We start from the raw sequence: 13,405 nt of genomic DNA, 5'->3' as shown, positions 1-13,405 counted from the left end.
GGATATATCTAATACAGGATGCTATTTTATTTTCCCTTTTCATGTCTTTTTATCATCTTCACAGGGAGTTCATTAAATCTGGAAAGCTATTGAAATTCTGTCAGTGGATTGTATTACTATAGCGACTATCGATCCAGGCTACTGTGAACCATAACAACATGCTTCCATAAAGTTGGATAGTATCAGCAATCTGTTGCTGCTACTGCATTGACTTCATTTATCCCTTGTGAATGGAATAGTGAAATATTTTTGGATGCATAATCTTTGTCTGGAATGAATGAAAAAAGTTACATGATATGGCTCAAGTCAAATTAAGTCAACTTTTCCATTAAAATTCCTTGATAAACAATACACACTTTGTGCAAATTTCACAAATATGACATTAGGATTTAATCAATTCTTCCATACTGTGAGAGTAAAATAGAATTATTTATCTGGAATATGATACAGTATTGCCTTATAAACTCTAAACTTTTGGCTATAGTGCAATATTTTCTGGTAAAGGTTAAACCACCGGAACTGCTTGACAGTGTCAGATGGACTTTGTGATCTCTGAAGACACAGTATTATTTGTTATTTGTATTGCTCTAGCACCTAGGAGCCCTAGCCATGGACCAGGACCCAATTCTGCTAGTTGCTGTACAATCACAGAAGAAAAAGACAGTTCCTGCTCCAGTGAGTTTACAATCTGCGTATAAGACACAAGAAAACGGGTAGATACAGACCAGTGGGGAAATGCAAATAAATAATGAGACTAAATGAAATGAAAATTAATATAATGAATGAATGAAAATCCATGCCAGTATAAAGGGCCAGCATTTACGTCTTTAAAATATGAATTACATGCATCTTAAATTATGCATAGTCCTTATACTAGTTAGTTTCAGCCAATATGAGCTCCAGTTTCAGCACACGTTTATCCTGAAGGACCACATTTTACAGGAACTCTTTTAAGAGATTCTTCTTGATATAGCATAAAATAATTCACCTATATCATAATGAGTGGAGCTAATCACACTACCTATAGTTAAGGTTGCTTAACACTTTCCATTACAAGATCCATGCTTTCACCTGCCATTTTAAACTCTGTGGGCGGAAATACTCCATCCTGGTGTCTACCGCAGGCTGAACTTTTCTGGAAAGTTTGAGCAGGAATGGTTTAGCCATTTCAAAGAAAGATATTGGGGAAAATAAATTGTTTTGCCCATGTTTAAATATTCTTATAATCTTTCAATTGCGCCACACAGTCTCAAAATCTGGCATAATGATTGCCCCATGCCTTACAGGATGGAATTTTTGGTTTTTCAGGTTACTTATTAAAAATCTTAGGAAATTCCATTAAAATTAATTAAAAGGATACTAAGGTTGCAAAGTCAATCACTTCAAAGTTGGGAAATTAGGTGTCCTACAATCACCTGCCTCATTCACTTCACAACCCTGATTCATCCCCAGAGCATATGCTGAATGAAACAGGGGTCCTGTTGAAAAACTAGTACGATCATGCAATTGAAGACTATATTATAAAGCATACGCACAAGAGTGCCAAATTAAGATGGTTTAGCAACCTTAATTCTGGCATTTCCTAACCTTTGAGTGCTTTACTTTGCATCCTTAACATTCTCTTAACACTGCTTTTGGAAGGTTATATATTATATAACTTTAAAGAGTACCTCCCTCTCCAACGTCCCACCAAGATATTCATCGTGCTGTACAACTATTTATAAAAAGTATCATAAAACATTATAAAATGGAATGTGATATCAAATAATCACACGTAAACTGAACTAGAAGCATTCTGAAACTGAAGCAGAGCAAAGTGAAGGACTCTACATAAGTGCGGAGACAATGTCATAAAAAATCTTAGAAAGCAATAATAGTTATTTCTTAGAAATGGGAAACAATGTACTGAAATTGAAACAGTAATGAGGAATATACTAGAGCCACCAGAGCAAATATTCAATTACCTGCAGCCTAGAACATGATAAAGAATCCTTAGAAGTCAGATGGCATTGAGAGTTCATATACTGATAGCTTCCAAGGCAAGTAAGAACCACTGCAATCATCTAGATCATAAATGATCTGGAGAAAAGGGTAAACAGTGAGGTGGCAAAGATTGCAGACAATACTAAACTGCTCAAGATAGTTAAGAACAAAGCAGACTGTGAAGAACTTCAAAAAGATCTCACAAAACTAAGTGATTGGGCAACAAAATGGCAAATGAAATTTAATGTGGATAAATGTAAAGTAATGCACATTGGAAAAATAACCCCAACTATACATACAATATGATGGGGGTTAATTTAGCTATAACTAATCAGGAGAAAGATCTTGGAGTCATCTTGGATCATTCTCTGAAGACGTCCATGCAATGTGCAGTGGCAGTCAAAAAAGCAAACGGGATATTAGGAATAATTTAAAAAGGGATAGAGAATAAGATGGAGAATATCTTATTGCCCTTATATAAATCCATGGTACTCCCACATCTTGAATACTGTGTACAGATGTGGTCTCCTCATCTCAAAAATGATATACTGGCATTAGAAAAGGTTCAAAGAAGGGCAACTAAAATGATTAGGGGTTTGGAACAGGTCCCATAAGAAGAGAGATTAAAGAGGCTAGGACTTTTCAGCTTGGAAAAGAGGAGACTAAGGGGGGATATGATAGAGGTATATAAAATCATGAGTGGTGTGGAGAAAGTGAATAAGGAAAAGTTATTTACTTGTTCCCATAATATAAGAACTAGGGGCCACCAAATGAAATTAATGGGCAGCAGGTTTAAAACAAATAAAAGGAAATTCTTCTTCACACAGTGCACATTCAACCTGTGGAACTCCCTGCCTGAGAAGGTTGTGAAGGCTAGAACTATAACAGGGTTTAAAAGAGAACTAGATAAATTCATGGAGGTTAAGTCCATTAGTGGCTATTAGCCAGCATGGGTAAGGAATGGTGTCCCTAGCCTCTGTTTATCAGTGTGTGGAACTGGATGGCAGGAGAGCGATCACTTGATCATTACCTGTTAGGTTCACTCCCTCTGGGGCACCTGGCATTGGCCACTGTTGGCAGACAGGATACTGGGCTGGATGAATCTTTGGTCTGACCCAGTATGGCCATTCTTATGTTCTTAGTCTGATTGCCTTTACAGTACAGGCCACAGAACTTCCCCAAAATAACCACATTTCCAGGCTAAATTTGTCTAGTTTCAACTTCCAGTCATTGGGTCGTGCTAGACTGAAGAACTATGCTAGGCTGAAGAGCCCATTATTAAATATTTGTCCCCCATGTAGGTACTTTTAGACTGTAATCAAGTCACTCCTTAACTTTCTCTTTGTTAAGGTAAATAAATGGAGCTCCTTGTGTTTATCACTTTAATCATTCTTGTGGCTCTTCTGTGACCCCTCTCCAATTTATAAATATCCTTCTTGAATTGTGGGCACCAGAATGGACACAGTACCACAGCAGGGGTCACACCAGAGCCAAATACAGAGGTAAAGTAACTTCTCCACTCCTGTTCAAGATTCCCCTGTTCATGCCTCCCAAATTGTATTGGCTCTTTTGCTCACAGTGTCACACTGAGAGCTCATATTCAGCAGATTATCCACCATGACCCTCCAATGTTTTTCCGTCACTGTTTCTTCCAACCTGTAAGTATGGTCTACCTTCTGTACTGCACAGTCATTTCAGTAATTAGGGACATGTAAAATCCACCTCTATAAACATTCACTAGAAGCCACCAAATATATTTCACTTGGGCCTTCAGGATACTTTTGTATATGATGGTCTCAAAACATTACCTTCTAAAACTTGCTCTTAAACATTACAGTTGCCCCTACCTGTGTGTAACACATCAGTTTTGCAATGTAATATCATTAATTAAAGATGAACTGAAAAGCAATGCTGGAAAATCTCCCACTGGCAATAAAGGAAGCGTAGAGAATGCAACAGATTTTGTCCTCTGGTTAAAAGTGGTCCCAGTCTTCCCATCTCTTCTGGACTTGTTGATTATATTTTCATGTTTTTTTTATTGTAATTTATTTGCTTACTAAAGACTACTATAAAAGATCATTTAAAATGAGGCAGAGGTTGTGTTGGGGAGGAGGAGGGAGGCGACTCTCACAAGAGGAATTTTTAGATATAATTTATATATAATATAATAATATATATTGACAAAGTCATGCTGGATAGTCATAAGAGGGTGTTGGAAGGCGGGTATACTAGCCCTAGAATGATAAAGGTCCTTTTCCGTAGGAGCGGAAAGCAGATTACCTCAGGTCAATCAGGGCCATCTGAGTCCAATTAAAGGCTACCTGAGACCTTTAAAAACTCCTCTGGTGAGAGGGGAAAGGAGAGACAAGCTGCTGCAGGGTAGTGGAAGCAGGGAGAAAGTCTGCTCCAGGGTAGAGTGCTGCTCTCCTCTCTACAGAGGAAGCTACATAACAGGCTGCCTACTTAGGGGAAGGGCTGGCACCCCAGGGCCAATAAAAAGGCCACCCACCCCCAGAGTGAGGGTAGGGAAAGGTATTCCACTTTGTTTTGTGTTAGAATTGGGGTGGAGGAAGGTTGTTTGTTTGTTTGGTGGAGGGGACTCCTTGGCCCTGCCCTGAGGCCTGCCTGGAAAATACTGGGAAATAACCGCCCCTGCAAATGGGAGAATAAACACTGTCCAGAATGGGGCTGATTTACTCCAGGCCCCCACTGCCAGAGGGGAAAGCACTGAGCCTGCCGAAGTAGAGGAGATGCCTTGTCACAATATATAAACTGCTCCTGTTTTCCTTTGAAAATGTCAAATAATTATATACTTAGGGATGCTAACAGACAGGAATCAGACGAGAAATGGCCAGATCTCACTTTTCTCCCTCACTTACAAACCTACAAGTCTTCCCATTCACCCACTTATATGGTAAGAGCTGTTTTGTTTGTGCTGAATAGAAAGTAATATTTTTCCTTTAGTAAGGGTTATAGATTGACAGCTGATTGATTTACTTTACCCTGTAAAACAGTGATACTCAGACTGAGGCTCAGGAGCTTCATGTGGCTCTTTAATGTGTCTCCTGGTGCTCTTTGCAGCACATGATATTAAAGCAGTGTGCAATGTAATTAACAACCAATCTAAGTTATTAACCGGTCAGGATGCTTTTACTATGTTATTAACCAATTGTACAACACTTGGTCAGTCACTTTGCTGTGAGAGTAATAAATATACACAGACACACATTAATAGTAATAGTAAATGAAACAATGAACTCACACTACTGTGGCTCTTTTGAGTAATGTTGATTGCTAATTTGGCTCCTGAACCACAGAAGTCTGAGTATCACTGCTACAGAAGATTAACAGTTCATAGTGGCCAAGCAACTCAGCATGAGCCCCCAGTATGATGTTCTGGCAAAAAAGACCAATGCAATTCTTAGATGTATAAACAGGGGAGCAATGCGTATGTGTTGGGAAGTGATTTTACTTCTGTGTACTGCATGGGTGAGGACAATATTGGAAAACTACATCCAGTTCTGATGTCCACACTTTTAAAAAGAATATTGAAAAACTAGAGATCCACAAAAATGATTCAAAGCCTGGAAAAATGCCTTACAGAGAGAGACTTAAGGAGGTCAATCTGATTAGCTTATCAAAAAGAAGATGGAAAGGTGACTTGATTACCATGTATGAGTATCTTCATGGAGAGAAAACAGTGGGTATTAAAGGGCTCTTTAATTTAGCAGAGAAAGGCATATCAAGAACCAATGGCTGGAAGTTAAAGCAAGACCAATTCAAGTTAGAAATAAAGCACTAATTTTTAACAGAGAAGGTGATCTACTGAGGTCTTCAAGTCAAGACTGGCTGCCTTTCTGAATATACTATTGGGCTTATTACTGGAGTAACTGGATGATGTTACATGGTCTGTGTTAGACAAGAGGTCAAGCTAGATGATCTAATGATTCCATCTGGTGTTAAAAGTGGAGGTCACTTTCTTGGAACTGGAGTTCTTTGAGACTGACTCTGCATATTCATACTCATGGGGTGCACTGGCCAATGCAGCTCAGATAGTGCAACCTTCTTGTATCAGTGCTCATTATAGTGCTCAAGCACCCCTCCGACTCCTGCTCTTAGTGTTCCTTAATGTTCTGAGGGAGAGGCTATAAAAAGGGGTGTAGTGTCCTCTGCCACCTCAGTTCCTTCCACTGCTTCCTCAGAGGCAGAATTTTATGGAACTCCAACAAAGAGCGGAAGGTGGGCAAGGAGTGTGAATATCCAGAGACCATCTCAAAGAACTCTGGTTCCAAGTAAGTAACTCTATTTCTTCTTTGAAAGTCCCTTGCCTTGAATTTGGGAAGCAGTACCCCGTTAATGGATGGTGGCACTCTGAGTCCTAACTGAATAGGGATTGGAGTACTTCCCTACCAAATTGAGCAGCTGCTCTAGATGCCAGATCTAAGGAATAGTGTTTTATAAAGGTACGAACAGAACTCCATGTGGCAGCCTTACATATTGCAACTATTGCAACATCTGAGGTATGATAAAGAGGTAGTCATTGCCCTACTCAAGTACGTTCTACCCTCAGTAAGAGGAGAAATAGATGCAGTCTTATATACCTGTACTATACACTGTGTAACCCATCTAGATAGTGACTGTGAAGAAATAATGTGACCTTTTCAGTTGTCAGTGTAGGAAATAAACAAAAAATAGGGGATTTTCAAAACTCTTCAGTCCTGCTAGGATAATAAGCTAAAGCTCTTTGAGCATCTAAGGCAGTAACTTGAATTCTCCTTTATGAGCATGTCTAGGAAAGAAAACTGATAAACTAATCTTTTGATTAATATGGAATTCAGACACTGTCATGAGTGAAACTGACCTGACAATACCACAGCCATTTTGTGCATTCAGCCATAATTAACTGGGAGCGAGAACACCAGAAAGTTAGAAATAACTGATGTTATGACTAGGAGTTGCTTGCTGATGTTAGAAAAATTGCTAATTTGCAAGGGGTTATTATGAGTTATTACTAGCTTTGTTTTGAGCAACCTATAAAAAGATCAGTCAGAGTGTGTAATTTGGGAGAGGTTTCCTATGCGTTAGGAGGCTGACATCCAACTCCCCAGTGGCTGGGAGGAAGGTTGGCCACCAGAAGCCTGCTGCTGACCATTTGACATCACCTCAGACTTTGGGTAACTATATCTGGGTTGCTCTAGACTATTGCTATTTCAGTTGTGTGCTTTGAACTCAAAAAAGATTTTTGGGTGAAAGCACTCTCATTTGAACCACTCATTTATCAGATGGAGGAACTGTGTCCCCACTGATTTATTTCCTGAAACCACCTGGAGATAGAAAAATATAAGTTACCATAGTTTCAGGTTGAAAAAACCCTGAGGAAGGACTCTAAGGCAAGGCTGAAGGACAACCGTATCTCCATGAAATACAGTAAATGGAGGGTCTGCCATGTGGGCATGTAACTTGCTTACAAGTCTGGCTGAACTAATTGCTATTATAAAAACTATCTTACTAAAGAAATGAAACAAATAGCTATCTACAATGGACTCAAAATCTCACAAAATCTTTACGGAAGTGCTCCCTCAGGACCAGCATAAGTTGGCAAATGCTTTGATAATTTGAAGACTGTACCGTGGTAAAACATGCACTCAGTGCTTCCTTCAATCTTCCTGTTTCTCCTATTGATTAGCATACACTTCTGTGCAACATGTTTACTCTTAACTGGCCGCAGGCCCTACCTTGGCTGATTATGGTGGTGGGTATTTTTCCCATTTTTGATTTGTTCCAGGTATTTTTAAAAATGAATATCAACTAAATTTGTGTGTATAAGCAGCTTGTTTTTCACAAATACTTTTAAAATAGTAACTAAATCAATATTTTATTTGCAATAATTAAACAGCCTGGCGCTGGCAGCAGCGTAAGAGTATAACCAACTATTAGAGAGAAACTTCTCCGGAAAATCACATCAGATTGTGTTTTGTAGCTGCAGTAGCAAGTAATCTAATTATAGTTTAACTACAAAACCTATTTTGGTTTGAGTGGGAAATTAAACTATACTTCCCTTTCTGGCAAAAAATAACGTATTTTTGCCTATTGTCCTTCTAAAACCAAATCAAACTGTGTCTTGCAGCTGCTGCTGTTAGGTTTGAAAGTTTCTAAAAACTCCTATTACGGGCACACTTAAAATGTTCATGTCAGTTGTACAGGTATTACTAATGTCAATGATAGACCCTATACTTAAAATGGGGGATACTGCTGGAATCGAGAATACCTCTAAAATTGGAATGAACTATTTAAGTGTACTCTATAAAGCTATTCTAGCTTGACTGGAAAATTAAACTCTTGCTTGCCCTTTTAGCAAAGATAATTTCTTCCAAATGACTTTAATATAACTGAAGAGTCAAGGTCAACTACTCCCCTCGTAAGTCAAATCAAAACTTTGATCAGAGCACTGATGGGCAACGCATCAAAAGAGGCTCAGCCTCAGCCCAAGGCATGCTCAACAGTGGCATTACTTGTGTGTAGAGCTGGTCACAGATCTTCCCAATGCATGTTTTCCCGTTAGAAAGTGCCAATTTGTCAAAATCAAAATAGTCCATTTTGACAACACTTCTGATAGAACTCAGCCAGATTTTTAATTGAAACCTGCCTGGTTTCCTGCCAGTTCACCTGCCCACCACCCTGGCACGCTGTCACAGAGCCAGGGCTCCCAGGGAGCCTGGGGAGTATATTTCGCTGTAGGAACATTTTGGTGTTTCCAAGTCAAAATATTGTGGAATTTCACTCTCACAAACAATTTAGAGGTTTGGGCATTTAATCCCAATTGGAGGTGAAACATTTCCCCAAACCTTGACATTTTTCATGGAAGTGAAATTCAGTTGTTAATAATTATAATGCCTCGTTCTTGAGCAGTGCTTTTCACAGTAGATCTCAATGGGCTTTACAAAGAAAGTCAGTATCATTAACCCCATTTTACACATGGGGAAACTGAGGCACTGAGTGATTGAAGTGACTTGCCCGCAGTCACTCAGCATTCTAGTGGCAGAGCCAGAAATGGCATTAAGGTTTCCCGACACCCAGTCCAATGCTCTGTCCACTACACTACATTGCCTTCTGGCAGGCTCTAGTTGCGAGGCTGAAATCAATTCAGCCCATACCCTTCCCTTCTGACTGGTCCACTGCTACAGCCCCATTACCTTTTTTTTTTTTAAGCAAGCAAGAAACCTGACACTTGTGCTTACCCAGGGGACATTTCTACTTGTTCCAGGCTTCTGAACAATCAGATTTCCCCCAAGCGCTACGAATATTGTTGTTGGTTAACAAATAATATTTTTGTTCTTGTTCTATCCGACCTTCCATCAAAAATTAAGTTAAGCCTCACAACACCCATGTAATTTAGAGACAAGGAAACAAAACTCAAAGCTGTTCAGTGATTTGCCCAAGGTCACACAGGAAATTTATGGTAAAGCTAGTAATAAAAGCTGGATTTCCTGATTTCTTGTCCTGCCAGACAATGTTTCCTCTATTACACCTCTGACCCGATATAGCATGAATTCGGATATAATGTGGTAAAGCAGCGCTCTGGGGGGGTGGGACTGCGCGCTCTGGTGGATCAGGGCGTCAGGCTCTGACACGCTGCTCTGAGCGGCATGTTAAGGGTGCTGGGCCGGGGCCGAGGGGTTGGATAAGGGGCAGAGGGTCTCAGGGGGCAGTCAGGGGCAGGGCCTCCCCCCCCCATGGTCTGGGAGGTGGGAGCTGTGGGGGGCACTTTTGGGGGCTCCGCAGGCCCAGAGTGGCCCGGGTGATTAGTGGGGGGCTGGGAACAGCCTGCTCTGCTTCCCTCGCCCCAGCCCTAGCCATGTCGCTTGGAGGAGGGGAATTGGGGGAAGGGATCCCACCCCCCCACAGACTCACCGGCAGCGGCGGAAGTGGAGGAGCTCGGCCCCAGCCTGCTCCACTCTGCCAGCTCCTAGCCGCGGCGCTCTGTTTCCCGCGGCCGGTGAGTGAAGGACCTTTCCCCAACCCCCCCCCCCCCGGCCGCCCCAGCAACACGACTGGGGCCGGGGCAAGGAAAGCGGAGTGGGCTGGGGCCGTGTCACTCCGCTTCCCGCCGCAGGTGAGAGCGGAGGATGTTCTTTCCCCAACCTCCCCACACTCACTGGAGGCGGGAAGCAGAGCGCCGCGGCTGGGAGCTGGTGGAGTGGAGCGGGCTGGGGCCACGTTGCTCCGCTTTCCGCCGCTGCCGGTGAGTGCCTGTCAGAGGGCAGGGGTGTGGATAGGGGTCGGGGCAGTCAGGAGACAGGGAGCAGGAGGGTTGGGTGGGGTCCTGGGGATGATTAGGGATGGGGAGGGTCTCTGGAGGGGGTGGTTAGGGGACAAGAAGCAGGGGGGCCAAAGCAAGTTCGATATAACGCAGTTTCACCTATAACGCAGTAAGATTTTTTGGCTCCTGAGGACCGCATTATATCGGGGTTGAGGTGTATTAGGAAAATAATACAATAAAAAATAAAGGAGAGACAGTTGCTTTCTGTGCGCAAGTAGAGTGGGAACAAAGAAGAAATCATTCACTCAACTTTACAATTTTTCGTGCATTGAAATAAAGAAGACTAAAAACTAAAGATGAAAGAAAAATCAGATTTATTCTTAAAACAAAATCAGGCCCTCAAAATTTACATACTTTAGAATGATTTGTTCATTTTTAAGTGCACAGATGGGAACCAAAAAACCAGCATGATTTCCAGGTACCACATCCTAAGAAATCACATCCTAGTATAACAGGTTTTTGGGTACACCACGCCTTTACTGAAATCAACAGTCAAGTACTAACATGCTAAATCATAGGATATTAGCATTTCTACTGCATTGCCAACATTGAGATGTACAAAATTCGTGCTGATTTACAACACGGACATAGCAAATCCTACAAAGGGATGACTACCCAGATGCATTTTTGTTTGCTTTAAATAGCAGTGAACTTTGGCCTGTGCAGAAGCTTGATTCTGGAGGCAGTCTCTGCTTGTCCAATTCATTATGCTGATAAAACAGCAGCTAACACTTTATATTAAGTGGAATTTCAACTTTAATGGTAGGATTTTACTAACAGCTTGTCATTCAGCAACGTTTCAGGAAATGTGGACTCGACATTTGTAACGTAATAACCATTAATTGATTCTGAAGTATGTGTAGCCCGCACTACCACTTAAAATAGATTTTGGCTCATGGGATTTAAAGCATTGTGAAGTATTACAGTACTATTCACTTGCTGTAGAGGCATATATTTCATGTGAACAGGTGTTTTTCTTGCAGGCTGCTGCTATGAGCATGCCTTGTATTGAATTAGATAAAAGTTTCTTCCAAGTTCCAAACATAAAATTTTTTTGATTGGAAGAATGTTTAGAAAATGTTAATCTGCATATGACTCAGTTTAAAAACAATGAGCCTGAAAATACTCAAGTTAGTCAACCTGTGAATGTAATGGTAAAACAAAGTTAATGAAAATGATTGGAAAGAAAACTTGCTAGGAATAAAAACTGATTCACCACTGGGAACAAACAGAGCCTCCTAGGAATACAATCCTTTCTAATGCTATCAGTGTTCTCCTCAACACTGAAACCATGGGAAAGGAATTTAACTGATGCCAAAAGACAGCAATAACTCTAGTGTGAAATCACAATCCATTTTAACAACATACATTGGCAGCAAAACAATGACTGCAGGCCACAAGACATTACAAACACTTATAAAATTAGATGATTTTATATTTTAAAAGGAAAATCTTTTGCAGGCATCTTCTTTCAGGTTGGTCTCACTATGCCTCCTATCCAACATCTTGAGGAGTCCTGGCATTTACTATCACCACAGAGACTCAAGGTATGTCTACACTGCAATAAAACACCCACGGCTGGCCCAAGTCAGCTTTCTCAGGCTCATGGGGCTTGGGATGCAGGTTGTGATACAGACATTCAGGCTCAGGCTGGAGCCTGGGCTCTGGGACTCTCCCCCATTGCAGGGTCCCAGAGTCCAGGCTCCAGTTCAAGCCTGAACATCTACACTGCAATTTTATAGCCTCACAGCCCAAGCCCTGCGACCCCGAATCAGCTAACATGGGCCAGCTGTGGGTGTTTTATTACAGTGTAGACATACCCTCACACTACAGGACTGTGGCTACCTGAGTGCACATATGCATGTAGTAGATGGAGGCTGGAGGTTTTATCAAATCCTCCTAGTTGGCCCTTTCCCCCCTCATTACTTTCAGTATAATGTATATAGAAGGATTAGACAAAGCATCCTCCTCTTCTTAGAAGGTGACTTGACTTAAAATACTTTTGATGGCCAAGAGGGAATGCTTGGTAATGAAATCATTGCCCATCTCCTCTGTGCTATATTTAGACCATCATATTAGAGAACCAGAACTGGAGATTCTCAATTCCCCAGCTCTAAAGCACAACGTAAATCACTTCCGTACTGCCAGCAGCTACTTGTCAGGTTCATTATAGCATTGTGTTTGTGCTGATGTAATTATAACTTTGTGAGGTTTTAATTCTTCTGTAAAACTTCATTCCAGGATGCATTTTGATATACATGGTCTCAGCCAACTATTTTGCTCCAACCTGTTCCAGCAGAGAAAAACTTCAAAAATTAAAAAAAAGCCCAACTGTAAATATGATAAATTAGTAGTGATGATTTTTAAAGATGCTCTGTCAAACATAAATGAAATCATTCCACTAAACTACAGCTGCTGAATATCCCCTGTTGTCAGGCTGATTGAAACATTCAGCACAGGACTGACTTATTTTCCTTTTCAGAAAAATATCTGACCCATGGCTACCCAACTGCCATCTCCAGGAACATCACAACTATCAAGGAAGCCATATTCAGATGGCATATCCTTGGGGGTCATGTAAGTTTCCTTTTTAAAAATAAATATTGCATGGTTTTGCAAAATCTTTTTATAAAGACAAATAAAATAATTGCAATATATATTTTCAGAATGGCACTTACCTGACCCCTCCCCCACTGCTTGTCTCATACTTCAATGGTGGCTTTTACATCACCAGCATTGCGCATGCTGGGGCATCACTTGGCGTGGGAGCCAGCCAGCCATAGCAAGGATAGACTCATGGACACTAAAAAGAAAAAAGTTAGTTTGAAGGTAATTATGTGCTGAATGCCCTTCTTAGCTTGCAGCTGTTGGGGGCATTCAGGACATACGGTTAAAGCTGCTGAATTTTTTAAGTTTACTTTAGCAGGTCACCTAAACCCCCCCCCCCACCGCCCCAAATACAAAAGTAGCTCAGGGTTAGATTGTAACAATAGTATTTACTCTGAGTAAGAGGCAGTATGCAAATGTGTTGGCCCAGGAGCTGATGAGGAAGGGTTGCCAATTTTGGTTGGATGTATTCAAGGAGATTTCATCACATGACAT

General features: G+C 41.1%; 1 protein-coding gene across 1 annotated transcript in view; it reads right to left on the bottom strand.

Annotated features, from left to right (window-relative positions):
* The window catches only part of HS6ST3 (heparan sulfate 6-O-sulfotransferase 3), a 96,436-nt gene extending 83,413 nt beyond the window's left edge, over positions 1 to 13,023 (bottom strand). The window contains exon 1 of the mRNA XM_084617980.1: positions 12,982 to 13,023. The gene's annotated coding sequence lies outside the window, so the exon portion shown is untranslated. The remainder of the gene's footprint in view (positions 1 to 12,981) is intronic.
* Between the last annotated feature and the right edge of the window lie 382 nt (positions 13,024 to 13,405).

The sequence above is a fragment of the Lepidochelys olivacea genome (assembly GCF_965140295.1).
Source record: "Lepidochelys olivacea isolate rLepOli2 genome assembly, chromosome: 1".
NCBI classification, from domain to species: Eukaryota; Metazoa; Chordata; order Testudines; family Cheloniidae; genus Lepidochelys; species Lepidochelys olivacea.
The sequence above is the reverse complement of the archived record's forward strand: the minus strand, read 5'-3'. Positions and strand labels throughout refer to the sequence as shown.